Source organism: Odontesthes bonariensis, chromosome 16 (assembly GCF_027942865.1).
Source record: "Odontesthes bonariensis isolate fOdoBon6 chromosome 16, fOdoBon6.hap1, whole genome shotgun sequence".
Taxonomy (NCBI): domain Eukaryota; kingdom Metazoa; phylum Chordata; class Actinopteri; order Atheriniformes; family Atherinopsidae; genus Odontesthes; species Odontesthes bonariensis.
Window position 1 is genome coordinate 16947222 of NC_134521.1, and position 18757 is coordinate 16965978.

Here is an 18757-nt window from a genome sequence, read left to right on the forward strand (position 1 = left end):
TTTGAATCGCAAATGCCACTGGTGTCCGAGTGTATTTACCTTATAAGCTGTGATGTGCTGTATGTGGATACAGATTTAATTTTTTTGGCATCCTGTAATAAAACTGGGTTCTAATACTTCTTATGTTTAAATGAAGTTGTAAAGTTTTTTTTAAGACAGTGCTTTTTTTCTCTCTTTTTTTCCATCCTTTTATCAAATCTTCAGTCAATGTGAATATGTTCCTCTGCTCAGAGCCCATATCAGGTCAAAAAATGTATCAACCAATTTCTTGGTTTCTTTGTAGGAATTTCATCTTAGAATCTCCCAAACTTCTGAATTGTGCTTAACATATATATATAGACGAATAAAAAACAGACCTTTTCACCGGAGTATCTCAGTCTCATCTCAGGATCTTTGCACGTTATCTCGTGGTCTTGAGATAATGATTTCTTGTCTATTTGTCACAGATATTCCCCCAGACAGGATGCTCAAACTCTATAGATTATTTCAACGTGGTTGATGAATTTAAAAAAAAATAAAATCATACTTTGGAAACAAAGTTTGGATCGTAAAAAGACTATCTTAGTCGTAATCTTTAATGATTCATTGACAAACCATCTTCAAATGTTTGTATAGTCTGTATTGAGCAGTAATGCTCTTAGCTGCTGTCTGAGACTCCAGAAGCAAAGGCCACACTGAATGGCTGAACTGTTATTTACACTGCACAGCATCCAGCAGCAGCACTTTACAGCACCCTTTTCACTCTACAAAGCATTGTTCACTATGTTGAGTTAACACTGCTAACTTCCCATTCTTCAGTTTAAAATATACTTTAGTCCAAAGCCTCCTTAAAACATAAACCTGTTCAGCATATATGCTGAACGTGCTAGTTTAGCACGTTCATACACGGTGTCGTCTACATCTGCTTGTACTGTATATGTTGATGATATATGCACCAGTATTGATGAGCTAGAGATTTGAGAGCATTTGAAATTTGAAAGCATACAAGCAAACAGTGACAGTGTGACAATAACCCAGTGTGGCAGCAGTAAGTAAAGTTCCATCCACAGCTCAGTCGAGCAATGAATTTAGTTTAACCTGGCCATTTAAATAAACCTCATTCCAGGTCAAAGTATTCATGCACAGAAGGTGAATAAAGTTGTTGACCAAAGTCTGGCCATCTTGCCTGTGTGAGTGAACATTCAAGACTTTCTGTTGCCTCTAACTTTCTCTGTGTTAGATCCTTGTACATGTAAGTATAGTCAAACGCTTTCTTTAAGTTATTTGAATGGTGATTTTTTATTTTTATTTTTTTGTCAGATGACTCTGCAGTTTTAAAATCAGTCATTTTATCAGAACTGAATGACAGTCTGGAAATGCTTTAAGTGACCACATGTTGACACATGGTCTTAATTGGCTAATTTTCCACAATAATCTGACACGTTTAGCCGTCTGACTAAAGAAGCAGAAAAATAAGTGAATGGGAGCAGCTTTATGGGGAATTTGGCTGTATTGAAATACTGTTGTTGTTTATCACTTTTACATAAAGATGGAAAAATAATGGAGCTTTGGAGGATGTGTAGGGTCTAGTGTAGCATATGCATGCACATGCAGAGTGATTGGAACCCCAGGCCCAATATCTCGGTATGTTAGTTTGGTTTTGAGCTCAGTTTCATATGATTTCATATGTATTTGAAAAGTCTGGTTTTGATCAGAATAATACTTTAAACACACTTAAACTTTTTCTTCTAGTGTTAGGTGCTATTGACAATTACAGCAAAGGTGTGATTAAACTTTAATCGGTGCGTATTCTGTCGACATTTAGGATTGAGTCATTGACACTAAATGAATATACTCAAGTTTGCTGCAAATTAATTTCTGTGCAGAATTGTGTTTACTTTGGCTATACAGAGACAGCCACTTGGATCATTCTTTTTCTTTTCATTTGTGTTGTGTTTGATGAAAATGTGTGCATGCACAGCACAGCCATGGTTGGTGCTACAATGTGTTACACGTATTAGTGAAATGAATTAAGTCACGATAATCCAACAATGTCAAACATAGCTTCTGGGTGATGTGAGTGAACATCGGTGAATGTTTAAACATTTTTTGTGAGCAGCAAGGTGACAAGGTCACTAATGAATATTCACGGGACCCTGATGCAGTTGTAGTTCTCTGCCAGCAAGGACAACACACACACACACACACATATATATGAAAATATGCACCAACTGAACATACAAGCAGAGACTCTGCTCTTTCTTCGGAAGAATTCTTCTTGAGCTGCGTATTCAAGGACACATTTTTATGGGTTCCATGGTGAGTTTGTTGTTTATTCTTTATTCAGGTTTCACCCATGACCTTTTGATTTGCTGGTCAGAGTTCTGACCCTGCAGGTAATTTGCATCTACAATATAATTACCTTTTTATTGTAGCTGTTTTTTTTAACAATTTGTCTATTTGTTGGCCAATTATCTGTATGCGTTTCATTGGAAATTTGGATTAAAATTTGGTCCTGGAGATTTTTAAGTTAATATTAAAATTAGGCCTGGGCGAGCTAACTCGTTATTGTCGCGTTAACTCGTTAATTATTTAACGCTGGTAAATATTTTAGCGCGCATTAACGCAGGTTTTCTTTTTTTTCTTTTTCTTTTTTTAAATTTAAATAAAATAAAAAATTTGGGGGTGGGGGCTTTAGTGCCTTTAATGGATAGGAAAGTTCAGAGAGACAGGAAGCAGGGGGCAGAGAGAAGGGGAACGACACTCAGCACAGGGCCGTCCGATGTGAGACTCGAACCGGGGCCAGCTGCAGCGAGGACTATAGCCTATTGTACATGGGGCGCCTGCTCCACCCACTACGCCACGGACCACCCCTGTTTTAACATTCATTTTATTATTGTAAAACTCTGTTGCTCACAGGCTTTTATTTTGTAAAAGTCTGTTGCTGTCTGCTGCGGAACCGGAAAAGAAAGTAATTGGCGGATCCACCAAACACGGAGAAGGGTACGGAACTTTTACTCGGCCATTTTCATTTTAAAGTTCTTCCAGACGGCGGAGTCGACAGAACCAAAGTCATCTGTAAACACTGCCAAGTTGAATTGTCTTCTCAGCGTAGTAGTTCCAGTCTAAAATATCACTTAAAGGCAAAACACACAATTGATACCAGCAAGTCATTCAAGGAAACAGACAGTGGAGCGAGACTTCTACATAAAAACTACATAAAAATGCTGATGTTGCACAACAAATGTTATGTAACTTTCATTCATATGACAGTACATTTAAAATAAAACTAAATGCTAAAAGCTATACACCACTTTTGAATTCATTTTTGGATTTTGCGTACAAATGCGATTAATCGCGATTAATCAGGGAAATCATGTGATTAATTAGATTAAAATTTTTAATCGTTGCCCAGCCCTAATTAAAATAGTAATACCTCTAAGTTCCTTTAACAAATTTGATTTAAAATATGAGATAACTTCACTACCTCTGGCAAATGTGAGTTTAACTCACACCCATATGATCTTACATTTTTTTGTGTTTATTCAAGCTTGTCACATGGAACAGTTTAGCAGTTGTGGCTACATTTTGTTGTTTGTCCTCTCTGCTGAGTGGAGGCTCTTCTAAGCCTTTTGTTAACAGCTGGGACACCAACTCATGTGAAAGATTCAGATTTTTACAAAGTCACATGATAAGAGACTGGAAAGTGATCATGTGATGCAGATACAGTACTGTAGCTGTTGCCAACAGCCTTTGCAGCAGACCTCTGTGATGCAGGTCACCCCTTGTGCCTGTGTGTCATGTGTGCCCCTGCCCTGGGTAATGGACAGATGGTACTCCCTGTCAATTTCAAGGTTGTCTCGTACTGCTGTGATGACCTCATGTAGGCACGTGTATTCAATACTGTCCATCTGTAGCTTATTTAAATGTGTCTTATTTTTGTGTACACGGAGTGTTTCCCACAAACAGACTTTACTTTTGTGAGCCACGCAGGTGGTGTCTGCCCACAAATATTATTAGTTCAGTCTGTGTTAACTAGGGACAGTTTAATCAGTCGTGTGCTCCCTTACCTGTAGGCTGGCCACGTCACTATTGACGATCTTCGGGGTCAGTCCACTCCCTCCCCCTTGAGTCTCGTGTGCTGTGTATCTCCATCGTCTCGGAGTGCAGCTTGTGTTGTCCTCACTTTTTTCTTCGTTAAGGGCGACTCCAACTAGAACAAACTGGTGGAGATGGGGCACATGTGAGCTTCTTGAGACCCCAGTGCCTCTCAAACCCCCCACCTCATTGGCTACCGGCACAAATGGGTTCCAGTTCTCTGAGACAGGTGGCCGGGGTTGTGTGTTTCAGTCATGAGTGGTGTTGAGGCAGAGGAAAACCTGCGTTCTCTCCTGCACCAGAGCAGATGCGCTTGCATCAAATCTACTTTTTAACACATACTCAATACGTTCACACTCACCGTTTCTCACCTCCTTCACCCACACATGTGCTGATGTACAAGTATTAACTCTGCACATGTTCTGATATCCCTTCACATATTTCACAGGTGGCTGTGCCTTGACAGCAACACCACTAATGAGTGAAACGCTAGCCTTTTATTCATCGCCAGTGAGAGCTCTCAAAATTGCAGTGGCTCCCTGTAATCTTGGTAAATACCCAAAGTGATTTTAATGATTATGTGACAGATGGTTTTGGTAACCTAATGTGTTTGGCTGCTATGCTGCTGAAGCCCACACAATTAGACAATTATCTTTTTGAAAAATAATTTTTTTCACTGTTGAGATGCAAATTGACCCATCAACCTCGATGCTCAATAACAGACCGATCTGTCACCCTTTATGACATGTGCATAATTGAACTGAACATCATCTGTGCCTTACACCTCCCCTTTTTGTCCCCCTTTAAGAGATTAGTTCCGTGTGATAACTCCGGAGCTCGTTTATCTTCTTCTTGGCTTTGCTATAAATAAATGTTAAGGCATTGTCCTCACCAAGGTTACATTTTAAATGTCAGGCGGCTGTCTAAAGGTTTAATTCACCATTTAGAAATGCTACAGCCTGGAGAGACAGAGCCTGTTATCTGCACTAGTATTAGCTATGACTTAAAGCACAATGAGAGATGGAAAGAGAGGCTGTGATACAAATTTGCTGTTAAATCAAGTGAGAGGTGTTTTTCCCCTGTTTTGTTCTCCTCCCAGCTGAGCTCACAGATTACAGCAACAGTTTTTGATCTTCGGCTCCAACCCAGTGTACTGAACTATGAGATTTTGTAAGCACTGGGGGGGAAAGGGAGAAATGCTGAGAAGCACCTCTGACATATTGTCACAGTGGGGAAAAAGCAGAGCCCATATAGGGTCAAGTACCATGGAGACAGGTGAGGTAGGTAGTAACTCTGAATCTGCAGCCTCTTTTCTTTTATTAAGTTTATTCTTCTCAGGCTAGTGTAGTTTGAATCTTTTACTTGAAAAAAAGAAAACATGACACAGACCTAAAAATGAAGGAGTATGTGATTAACCAAAACCTCGTTGTTGTTTTTTTTAATTGTAATAATGTACATAATTGTCCATAATTGTAATAATTATGGATGTTCAGTCTTTGTTAATGGTGCTTTGCTTCCACTTATTTCTGAGAATGCAGTATGTTTCTTAGATAATATTATGATTATTATTAAGAACAACTGGTCACAAGGAAGATTATAGCAGTGTGTTAATTGTTGTTTAACCCCTAAGCCACCACAACCCCGTGGTTTTAAAAGTGTTCAGTAGCATAACTGGAATGTGACGACTTACAAACAAAACCAGAAGGAAAAACATTTAGTCTGGACAATTGTGTCCAAACTAAAATTTCAAGAACAAATTTCCACGCTTTGTCCAAGTTAAATGCTCCACTTGCTGGCACTGCAAACTATAAGGTCTGTTACAAACTATTACTGTAAGGTCACATTTCTGTGACTGATGATATGGATCGAGCTTTTCATCTTTGGAAGATGACGTGTTTCCAGTCAACGGGAGGTAAGGTATAATAGAAGTTTTCAAGTACTTTTAGTGTATTTGATGTTTTGTTGTTTTTCTGATGTTGTAATGGGGGTCTGTGGTGTATGATGCTTTGTACAGTATCTCTGGTGAACAGAATGGCGTGCTGTGAGGCCCATCTGCTCTGTTCTGGAGGAGTGATGAGAAGAGAAGTGTATGTCTGGGGGTGTGGGGGTGGTGGGGTGACCAAGGAGGGCTTAGGTTAGACTTCCCTCCTTGGATCCCCCACGTCTCAGTCCAGCCACCTGCCTGTCTGTCTGCTGGTCTGACTGTCTGGCGGTCTTCCTTGTTCTTGGTCGGACATAAAGGAGCAGGGATTTATTCTGAACTAGAATCACTTTGAAGGAGTTGTTGTTTGTTTATACGGAGTGGCTGAGACTCAGAAACTGTGTTTACATTGCAAATGTCCTCACTGAGGGAATAATAAAGGATTATTTTATTCTACTTTATTCAATTCTTTCATATTCAATTTAAGAGAAGTTGAAAAAGTAAACAAAGAAATGAATTAATGAATGAAAGCTAAAATGTTTTTTTGCCCAGCTACCAAGTTGGTTGTTGCAGAGGTCACTGAGCATTGTCAGCCCCGCAGGTGGAAGTCATTCCTTAAGAAGTTTTAACCAGGCCAGCCAAACTACCAGAGGGCTCTGGGCTCTGGCCTCGGTTCCCTGAATCATTTCACTAGCTGCATACTTACACTCCACTTGCCCTGATAAAGAAACCCTTCTTTAAGGGCTGCCAGAGGCTGTATTATCACCAGCATCAGTGTCGTACTTCGACTGAACTCATGTTTCAACCTGCTGGTGACCACATGTAATGAGATCAAGCTAAAAGTGCTAATGGTGGATCTGTTGGGTGTGTGTGTGTCTGTTTCTGTGTATAAATATTTGGACTGAATCCCTGATTGTGTAAGAATGGGGGCAAGTTGGCATGCTTGTCGATCCGCAGCAAAAATGTAATGCAATGTTCAGCTCTTTCAGCTTTGTGGGTCACCCTTAATAAGCTTATCCTTTAAGCCAATAAGCGATTTGAAGAAAAGCAATGTCCTGATTGTCAGATAAGATGCAGTGCAAGCCTCTGTTGTGGGGATGATAACTGTCAATGTCACAGTGGCGCTTTATACACAAGCGCTTGATTTAATCAAATCCTATCGTGACGGCTTATTTTCTGGTCTTTGTGACACACATGACAACAATCAGTAAACATTTTGATGCAATTGAGAGCTTGACAAGCGCCTGTGTAATTAGTGTAACCACAGTATGTGTTTTAGCACACCACATAATGTATTCCTTGAAATGTATTCATCGTGACAAAGTCGGAACATTTCAGCTCTCTGTCTTAATGTTTTTAACTCTGATACTGTGTATGTGTGACGCACTCGTGCCACATAAACTGGTCCTTCTGTCTTTGTCCGCTGTAAGTTTTTCTTTGTACTTGCGCCTCTCGTGCTCCAGCCCCTTTGACAGCACATTCGCACCCCACTTAACAGCAACGACATGCTTTCACCCACTCCCTTGGCATCTCTTACCGATGACTTGTGTTTATGTTGTCCTCCTCACCTCCAAAAGCCTGTCATGAGCTAAATTTCCTGATGCTGTTTGACAAGTCTAGTCCAGCATGTCTTCGAAAATGGTTTATTTTTTATTTTTCTTCTTTATCTCCCTGCTTGCCCTGCATTAGCAATTTCTTTTGTAGTGTCACTTCTCCAAGGGAGGACAGTAAGGGGAGGAAGGTGGGCTTGGACTATCTGCTCACATGAGTGTTTAACAGTAATTTCATAGAAACTCTGTACCTGCTGTTAAAAGACTGACAGAATCAGCCCTCGGTAGGCACTACCCAACCTGATGCCGGGTCTCACTCTTGACAGGCCTCACAATCAGTTCATGAAAAATTAAGTGGCCGTACTTAAAGTGTCAGCCACTTAAAACCCAGGCCCATCTGAGCTGTCATTCAGTGCTGGCCAGTGGGCTGTAAGTGTTTGAAGAAGCTTTTATCATGGCTGTCCAGCTCCTGTCAAATGCAGACTAGCAAAGCACAGCTCAGCTGTCCAGCTTACGTCAAATCCAGTCGGCTAACGTTTATAGCCCATAGTCATCGTGATGAAAGCTGAGACGAGTTCAGCTCCATCTGGATGTGAAAAATGTTTCCCCCCTTTTTTTTTTTCCAAAAGGAACAAACATAGTATAAATGTTGCTTATGAGCGGTGCTTCCTCTCCTTTACAATCTTATTTTTTTTCAAGATCTCTCATGACACAAATGGGAGAAAAAAAATTCAAGAAAGGGAAAAAAAATAAAGAATCTTGATTTTATAAAACTGAGAATTAATTGAGAACTGTCCCCATCTTTCCGTTTATTAACCCAGACACCTCAGTCCAAACTGCCCAAATCTTCTCACAGCGACCTGCACGAACAAAAACACTCAGGCCATTACGACGTTGACCCACAGTCCTTTTTGTCCTCTAGATGGATTCTTTTTGTATTTATTGATGACACATTTGTTTCCCGGAGTGTTCTGAAAAGGTTCTGATGATGCCAGCGAGTCATCATCTCTTATTTCTTTGCCTTAAGGCTGCTGACATGATCCAGCCGTTCAAACTCTAAGTAGAATTTCCAACATCCCAATCTGAATTGGTGACTTCTGTACTTCACTTACTATATATATATTTTTTCATTTACAATTGTTTATTATTTTACAAGCTGGATCTATTTTTGATGAATAACTACAGCCTATCCAGAGCAACCAGCAACCCTCGAGACATTTCACACATCTTAAATTCTAAATGATCCATAACCGTGACATTTGTTGCAACGTTTGTGCAAATTTCTGAATCTCGTGAGAGCATCCTTTTTAAGTTTTGATTATTTTGAGGGCGTCGCTTCTCTTGTACACATGTCAGGGTGGGAATCCACAGAGTAAGACAAAAACATCTGTACAGCAGCGTACTCTTTTGCACATTGTTCTTGTATCTGACTTTGCTGCTAAATCATCGTGGAGGGAGACCTGAGTAAAAACAGATGTCTCCAGTCAAAGCATTTCACATTTCAACATCTGTGTGGAAATGTGTCTTTTACGTCAATGATCGTGATCAGAGACACTTGAAAAAATGAAATCTTTCAGGTACATCCTGAGAATTGGTTTGTCGACTTCTGTACTCCTGAAGTGTAAAATTGGGCTCCATGTGTGCTTGACTGAATATTAACTGGACATTGGCCTTTAGTGATATTTCTTATCGTCATAAAAACTGAGATGAAGTTTCCTAGACTTAAGTGGTGACAGTTCGGATTTAAACAAGTAGTTAAATTTAATATGGGAGACGGTTTCATCCTATATACTGTAGATATTTTACGTCAAACAGTAGTGTGGCCTAATTTATCTTTATACTTTTAATGATAGCCGATGTAGCTTTGATTTGGTATTTGTGTTGAAAGACTAAAGGCAACTGTATTTTGGGATATAAAACAAGATGTTCACTAACATGGCAGAGCCTCCTTGCGCAAGATCCTGAACCTCAAGTTTAAGCCATCAGTGTGTGTATGTATATTTGTGTTTGACTCATGTGATTGAAAATGATTTTTGGATGAAAGCAATGTACAAATATGTGTTTTTTTTTTAAACACCCAGAAAACACTGTCCGTTTAAAGTATTGTTGAAAAAATCATTAAAATGATTAATACAGAGAATCTGTGTAATCAATCTGGTATTGAGTGAGAACAGTGTAATCAACCATGAAATGACTGTATTGTAATATTGGCAATACTCATAAGCATAGTAAAAAGCCCTGTTTTTTGCCTCAATCAGGCTCACATTGCAACAAGTCCTCCAATCAAAACGGCCATATAGTTCATGACCTTAAATCCCGTAGAAGACTGCCCCGGCACACAGCAGGAAGTACATACGATTAATGTGTGTGCTGCCACATCAGGGCAGATGCCATTTTTTTCCCCACAAAATCGTCTGAAGGCGACAGGAACGGCGGTTTGATGGTGCGGTAACATGGAGCGCCTTCAATCATTCATACGCTCATGACGCGAGTTCAGAACCAACATATGACAACAGTTTTTTTTGTTTGAGTTATGTTAATTTAATTTATTAACCCTTTTGTCACGCGATGGTTGAGTTTAAGCCATAACTTAATTAGTTTAGTATTATAAATCAAAACTAATTTATTAGTGAGAAGCAAGCATGGGAAGAGATAGATTAGTTTTACAACTCGACCGTCACCCTCATGGACGCCACCCTTTTTCTTTTTTTTCTTTTTTACCTCTCACATGCAGTTTCTCTTACACCATTAGGGGTCTGCGAACGTAATTATTGGTCCTTTCGGCCCTCACAAACACCCCATGGGGTTGCATTTCAGAAAACAGTCTCGGATATTGTTGCGAGACTGAATGTGAACACTGCGATGAATCCATTTTGTTACCTGTTGGGGATCTCAAACCAGGATATTCGTTGGCTGACAAACATTGACATCTTTTGCGGGTGCCATTTTGTGTTCACACAGGATTTCGGTCTGAAATTTCCAGATTCAAGAATTGAGATGACAAGATGCACACCATGTATTTTTTCAGAATTGTTTGTAGAGCTGGGCAGCAGACAGATGGGCTGATAACAGTCTTTTCCTCCAACTGATTTTGGGCAGATGAAGCACTCTAGAGCAGCAGTCTTACTCAAAACCACAAATTCAAGAGCTCTGTTTCCCCGGCTGGGGTTTTTCTCGAGTCGTTGAATGGCCCTTCATCTAAATATGGCAAATCACCAAGCTGAAATAATCTACCACTGTCCTTGTAATGATCCACAGGGTAATCTAGCTCTGAATGTAGCTGCTGATGTTCCAGAAAGTCAGCCTGTAAACAAACCATTGTGTGTGAACTAATACGATATGATGTCTGTGTCTGTGAATATGTCAACCGGCAAGTTGCCCCAGATGGAGATTTCTCAGGAAGGAAAACGGGCTTCCTAGGTGGTTAATTTCTGTGATTGAATTATGTCACACAGCAATCTAAGCAAGTAGCAGAATTGCATCTTGTTGTTTTTCAGGAGTTACAGGAAGATGAGACCCGATGTCTGAACATTTCAGCCATATGTGGATGCACAACGTAACAGACCACATGAGGTGTAGACTAACGCAAAACATACACACACGCCATTCCATTTACATATTCTCACTAACTAACGCTAACTTTGGGATACACATGCATTTTAATAAGGTGCATAATTGCCTACACCCATTTCCGTTGCCCTGTGAAACAGCCTCCACTCTGCAAAAGCAATTTCTCTATAAATTTCAATTACGCTTATCCTGGATTTCAGCTGAGCAAAGAAAATTGTTCCATACTTCTTTTACCATGTGTGTGTCCACAAGGATGGTGGCTGGCTGGAGGGAACTGTGCACACACACAGTTTTTTTTTTTTGTACTTATCCATCCTCTCTTGCCTTTGCTGCACTTTGTGTCCCCTTCTAAAAGAGGAAGTTAAGAAACAGGTGCTGGTTGGGTGAACTGAGTATTTATGAGAGCATCAAATGCTCATGGAGTGAAATATACTCCCTTGTGGGGGCAACTCTTGACTGTGAAAGTACTTCTACTGTAAGAAAAAGATGTATTTGGAGCTGGTCTTCACCCACCATGTTACCTGCACACCTGCTTTGTTCTAGTCCAGCTTTATCTGAGTACCACCTGTCAGCCTGACTTTGCCTGAATGGTGACAGAGATGTTACTCTGGTTAACACGAGCTTATGTCTAAGTGTTGAAATAAATTCAGAGGTGAGAGCCATAGGGAGCTGACCTTCTTTTCCAGTGTTGTTTCTTATCATATTATGGTGGATCTGACTAAATTGGAGAGTTAGCCTAGTTGTCATCCAGTGTTGATGGTTTGATCCACAGCCCCTACAGATGTTTAAGTGTCCTTGGGCAGAAAACTTTGCTCCTGATATGCTCATCAGAGTGGGATTGTCAAGGATAAAGCGGTGCAAATAGATTATACAAGGCACTTAATGAATGTTTGTGTGATTAAATGGTTGAGAAACAGATTGTAAAGTGCTTTGTGAAACCTAGATAAGGTAAAAAGGTTGCTTTATAAAGCTGAACCATTTACCATAGGTTCTCCTAGGGATACTCTTCTATTACCACCTCTGTTCCAGCCTCAGTAATGTAAAAAGATGGGTTAACAGAAAAAACACTTCAAGTTGCTTAAACATAGGATATAGACTTACGAGTTAAGTTTGATTACCCCAAAAACCGCAAAAGATTTTAAATGTTTGTTTGCTTTACAATGCAAGATTTACCATAACAGGATCACTAATCATCCTGAAATAATTAATGGGAGTGAAAAGACAAACCAGTCTCGAGAGTTCACATATTTTTACGAGCTGATGTATTGTATACACTACCATTTTGATGGTTTAAACTACATCAACACATCCTATCAAGCAGTTCAACAGGAATATACAACAATTGAAAATCCATAAAACAAATAACCTCTTAACAGAGTAAGTGTCCTTGGGATTGGATACGTTTGGACTGGATCAGATCTTTGAAAAAGCTGGACGTGCAAACCAATTGTTTCCGCTGTAATCACCAGATCATCTTTACGTGCATCTCTCAAGTAAAAAGTGAAGGCTGAAAAGAAATTGTCACTTCTGACAGAAAAAGGAAAACAAAACCTCTCATTTAGAATTTTACATCACTGTGTGTTATCCATGTGGTCTTAAATATACAATAAACAGACAAAATAACCAATAGGCACAAATCAGCGGAGAGCATTTGAATTAAGCTTTATATTTTGTATTTTGATCAAAATTTGGGCTCTTGCTTGATTAAGCAGTTATGTATATCAAACTGATATGTATCTTAGAGAGATGTTATTCACAGCCATAAATGCTCTTTGATTCACGTCGCTGAAGTATAACTTAAAGGAAATTTGCACAGAAACCATTTAAGCTGTGCGAGCGCCTCCTATTTAACGTAGTTTCATGAAAGTGATTAGTTCGAAACTATGTATAACTGATCCTTTTCTCTTCAGCAAATCATTAATAATCATAACATCTTTAATAAATCTGACGTTCATGTTCCCTTCATCATTTAGCAGCTCCTTTACAAAGGAGCACGCAGAAACTGTTTCTCTTCCTAATTACCTCTTCTACCCAAAACCTCTTGAATGTGTGACAAGTCTCATATAACTCCTAAAGTTGGAAAATGGGCTCATGATGATGTCGGCAAAAGTAGTGCTTTATCACAGAAATGAGAGCAAGGCTTTAATGAATATTCTAAGCAATGGCTACAGGGAGGAGGAATGTCTGAAAGCTCATATTTGTGTTGAGTCATTGCTGGAGAGTCCTCATCACTTTTTGCTTTTCATCAGATCTACTTTCCCTGATTTTTTTTTTTTGGGGGGGGGGGGGGGGGGGGGGGGGGGGTTAGAAAGAAAATCAGTATCATTTCTGCCCCATTCCCTTCCTTTTTAACACAACAGACCATACCCCCCCCATTGAAGTTTAGTTATTTCCTGTGAATTGAGCCGGATTTTTGATTACTCTCAGTCCAGTGGGGAAGTAAGTTGACATAGCTCAGTGAAATTGTGTGTAATAATTGGGGATAATGTTCCCAGGATGTTTGCTATGGTGCATTTAAGAAGGGTTCTGCCATGACTATTGTGTATAATTACAGTACGTCATCTCCCAGTTGTTTGTCTGTAATGTCATTGTAATTTGCCCCGCCATGTGCAACATGCCCTGTTGCACAAGATGTCTGACAGTTTCAGAGTCCCTTCCAGATTCATATCAATAAGTGTTGGATTTAAATAAATGAGAAGTTTAATCCACCCTTGTTCCTTTCATAGAAATCATGCAAAGTAATTCATGCGAGTCATAATTCTGTTGTGATTAAAGGACCAGCAATATTGCAGACTGTGTTTAGTATGGGATTAAATTTGTCTGGACTTGCTGGATGTTTTCTGGCTCTTCTGTTTGTTTAACCTCAGTCCAACTGAATCCCTCAAATACACACACATGCATGCACACACACACACACTTTATAAACTGATAAATGGGTGTAGAGAAAGCAAACATCTATAGAAGAGAGCTGCCTGGATCTTGCATTTCAAACGGCTTCTACTTTACATTGAGCTATCAGCTCTCGAGCCACAGCTGGGAATAGTAAAGAGAGAGGGGACTGTTTTGCATAAAGTTTGCATGTAAAAACTGAGTGCTTGTTCCAGGCATGAACACATCCTGTTCTCTGTAGAAGGACTGGTCCATTACTACCCAAAATACCAACTTGGGTGTCATGAAAACCTAAATTAACAGTCTATTAAAGGGTAAAGTGTGAAATTTTTCTCCTCCTCTCACCTAATGTGGTACCTTTTCTTCTATATGGCAGCACTCATCACTGAGCTGCATGGCCACGGTCACCCGTCTCCCTTGTTTTGTTTTTATGTTGTCTGTCTGGACGGGTCGTACTGGAACTGCTTGTAATTTCCCCCTCGGGGATTAATAAAGTATTTTGAATTGAATTGAATTAAATTGAATTGTGAGCTGTTGTAGTAGCAACATATATTAGATTATATTAGACAAATGTGCTATGTGAATATTCAGACAGGCACTGCAGGTTGTAACACCTCACATGATACATTTGTTTCAGAATCAATATGCAAAGTCATAAATGTAGTCCAAACCTAAAAGAAAAGTAAACTGGAGGAACCAGCCTTGTCAGACTCAGCAAAGTAGATAGGCAAAGTACGCTCGATAGGAGCGATCGTGGTTGAATAACCTATCCATCAGTTTGAAGATGTGATGTTAAAGGCGGGGTAGGGGATCTTTTTCTGGAACATTTTTTTACATATTGCTTGAAATACTCTTCACACCCTCATTGCAACCAATTAATTAAAAGTTTTGACACAAATATGAAAAGTTTTAGTGGCCTCTAGAACGTACAATCTAGGAAAAACAGTATCCAATCATTGTGAACGGACCGTTCACAATGATTGGATTCTGATGCCGTCTATCAAACTGCAATCTGCTCCTCCCTCCCCCTCCCCCTCCTTCCCCCTCCTTCCCCCTGTGCGCGTACCCTGCTCCGTGAACGAAGCTTGGCAGGAAGCTAAACTAGAGCCAGCTTGGCTAGCACCTAGCATTATTAAACGTATAGTTAGCATAAACTAAATACTAAATACTAAATACGGCAACGATCGATGCTTGCTGTCAGAACAGCGCTCGTGCACCTTCGTGCTCGTGCGCGTTCATGTACTCTAGAGGCGTGCCTTCGGGGGGAAAGTGAAGAAAATGGTTGGGACTTTTTACCTGTGTATTTTCAAAATGCAGCTTCGCTGGACTCAAAATCCAGGATCTCCTACCCTACCTTTAATGTTGCATCCGAAGAGACTCTTTACACGGCCACAATCGAGTACAGATGTCAGACAACACATATAAACATGAAATGAGTTGCTGTCACTTTGAAACACTGCAGTAGTTAGATTTACAGCAGATGTTTCACAGAGTAGTGTGTCGACTCACACAAAAAAGTTATCTTAAGTCATTATTAATGGCTTGTTGACATGGGGTTAAGTGGTTCCAAGTAGCAAGTACACAAGAGAACTGCACTTTTGGAAGAAAGCCATATCCTCTGTCTCCTTACTGTAGATAAGACATATCAGGTTAACCAGAACACTGAAAATGAGTGTTATGTACATTATACATAAAACTCTTCCTCTGAATATAAGAGAATTGCTTATGTGTGAAACACCGCTGAACAGCTTTCACATGTTTTTATTAACTGAGCTACTGCTCAGAGGAGCGGGAACTTCAGTTTGGGAACTAATGTTTACAAATCTATAAAGGAAGGAATTTTCTTTCTAAGATATTGACTTACTGCGCTGTATTTCACTCGAGTGATGACCATAGCACCGTGGCAACAACCGCTTGGTAAAAAAGACAGACTAACAGACCCAGAGCCTTTTGTTTTTCTCTGTCTACTGGTCTGATTTCACGGTGGAGTTGAACAAGCTGTTATTATATGGAGAGTTAAGCCAGATACGAGAGCTTGACATATGCCAGATAACATCAGATCACATACTTTTTCATTTCATTAGTTGCACTAAAAATGCAAACATCCTGCAGCAAATTGCGATTTTCAGCTTTTTTCACAGCTCGTTACACGTTGACAACTGTCTTGAATCCAGACAAATCTCAAGTGGGTGGGATATAGGAATTATTGTCCCTTGACCTGGAGCTCAGCCTTAACTGCCCCCTTTTGCTCTTTATCACACAGCGAGTCTGTCAGACCCCCCCCCCCCCCACCACCACCTTAACCTTGCACACAGGCAGCGATCCAGGGCATTTAGTATGGTATTGATCCTTTAACCTTACACACCACTGAATAAGAACAAAGGTTGCAGTGTACTGTCAGAAAAGCTGGATATAGTTCAGAAATAACAAAGCTTCAGGGCCTTGCATTGCCAAAGTCGATCAATGGCAGAGTTACATTGCATTTAAAGTTAGTGGTAAACTGCTGTACACCAAATGAAAATGTCAGCATCTTGTGTATTCTCAAGGATGTTTCTACTTCTGTTGAATACTCAGAGTCATCTACAGTAAAGTATGGAAGGGAAGCCGGTGAAGTCTGTTTACTGTCAGTTATCACAGATGAGCAGATGGAGACAGTTTCTCCATGGAACCCGCAGGGAAGGCCAGACTTCCCTCTTCTTCCCTCTCCCTGTCCTGTTGACAGTGCCAGCTCTTTGCCACTGCAGGCTGAGGAGGTGGCAGTCTCATACCAGTTTCCCTGTCACTGCAGGGCAGGAAGGGAGAAAGAGCCATCTGTGATTTACCCTTATTCTAATCCTCATGTGCCACAGGAAGAAAGGTGAAGGAGAAATGTTAAATCTTGTCTAAAACATTTCATATCCAAATGCTTCCCATATCACTGCTGGAAGAGAGTTGGCATTTTTTTTTTAACTGCCTTTGCATCAGATTCCTCAAAAGTACTGTAATACCTCCAATAATTGGTTCACATGCAACCATTACCAAAGCATTCGTAGACCGAGAAGTTAGAGAAATCATGGAAACTATTTTTTTTTTTCTGTGAAAGCCCCATAAGTTACCTTGACATGAAGTTTCCACTAAATGAGATGGGTTTCCTGGAATAAAAACAAGTCTAGACCGTGTCTCTTCCCAGACAGCTCTCACTGGCTGTCAGGAAACATGGAATCATTTTATCCAGAACAGTAAAACAAAAAGGACGGCCACAGAAAACCACCAATGAGTCCTCTCTCCTCCTTCATCTGGTATGTTTTTTTTTTTTAAATATCCAAACTTGACTTGAAATTGTGGAACATGTTACATGTGGGGATGTTTTTGTAATGCGCTGGCACCCTCTGCTGCTAGCTAAGGAGAATGCCAAGGAACTCCTGCTTTTTCAATTTCTTTGGGGAGAAATCCCATTGAAGATGTGCTTATTTTCCCTCTAAAGCTATCCTTTACTCTCTGGTGTGCATGATGCGATATTTTAAGTAGTTTCTCTAAATTCTGTTGCCTGTATTTTATCGCTGTATAGTTGATCTTTTTGTAGCTCTACAGGGTAACTATTTAGTCAGCAGTATGAAGAATATGTTAATTATTTTCTACATTTATTGTAAAAATAAATAAATAAATGTACCTGTGTTACCCACAAATTGAGCGCCAGAAATTTGCCCCACAAGTTAATGAGTCTCTTTGTCCCCCGTTTAATCCTGGCATAGCATTGGATATACTGGTACACAGTCTCATACACATTTTCTGTCTCTTACTTCTTTATTATAGTGTATATCAGACCCAGTTTGCTGTGATATTGTGTGATGCAGGTGTGCCAGTTGGCAATAATGAAGCCAAAATAAGTGGAGCTTATTATATGGCAGGACATTTGAGCTATGCAGGTTTCTCTCCACTCAACAGTCATTTCTCAAGAAGAAAGTATGCCACTCTGCAGGGGCTGACTTGCAGGGACACAACCTTGTTACTGTAGAAGGGTTGTGCACCGTTCTGTGTGTGTGTGCTTCAGAAGCTGAATCTTCTGTGTGAAACTCACCACATGTGTCTGAATGTCACTTTGTTGCCGAGCCTAATGAGGAAAAAAGTTTCGGTGGAAATCTTCATTCTTTTCTGTGGACATCTGATATGATTTTCCCATGTTTGTACAAACTCTTAACAGATGCTGGAAAAAGTGTATTATTGAGAATTATGTCGCAGAAAGTTTAGCATTTCAGAAAAGATCAAAGATGGTGATTTTCTTTGATTTCTTTTTTTTTGGTGCCCTTATTTCTTTTATACATACAGTATTACCACTAAATCATAGCAACATTTAGTAGATTTACATGTAACTGCAAAAGTTTCCAGTTACTTTTTGGTCTTTGATGGCTGTGATCTTGAGAATATGGACTAAAAACTGTATGAAATCGATAAGGGTTCTTTAAAAAAATCTTATGATAAATCAAAAACTTGCAGGGCCCTCACTGAGGCCAGCCCTCAGCTCTGGTTGTGTGCTTGATGTATGACTGCGGAGGTGTTCTTGTGTGCAAGCTCTGTCAAAGGGATTCCATGATGGCGCCAGTGTGTGTGGCCTGCTGTCTGTCGCTGGCAATGTTATGTTTGTTTGTATTGTTAATGTCATCCTTAATGTCAACTCTATACTGGCATCCAATTGCCAAACACTGTTGGATATTCAACTTTCTGATAAAGACTTTGTGAAGTTGAATTATGTTGGATGTAAAACATTGTCCAA

General features: G+C 39.9%; 1 protein-coding gene across 5 annotated transcripts in view; it reads left to right on the plus strand.

Annotated features, from left to right (window-relative positions):
* Positions 1-18757, plus strand: part of auts2a (activator of transcription and developmental regulator AUTS2 a) — a 321168-nt gene that overhangs the window by 72208 nt on the left and 230203 nt on the right. The gene's annotated exons all lie outside the window — the stretch shown is intronic.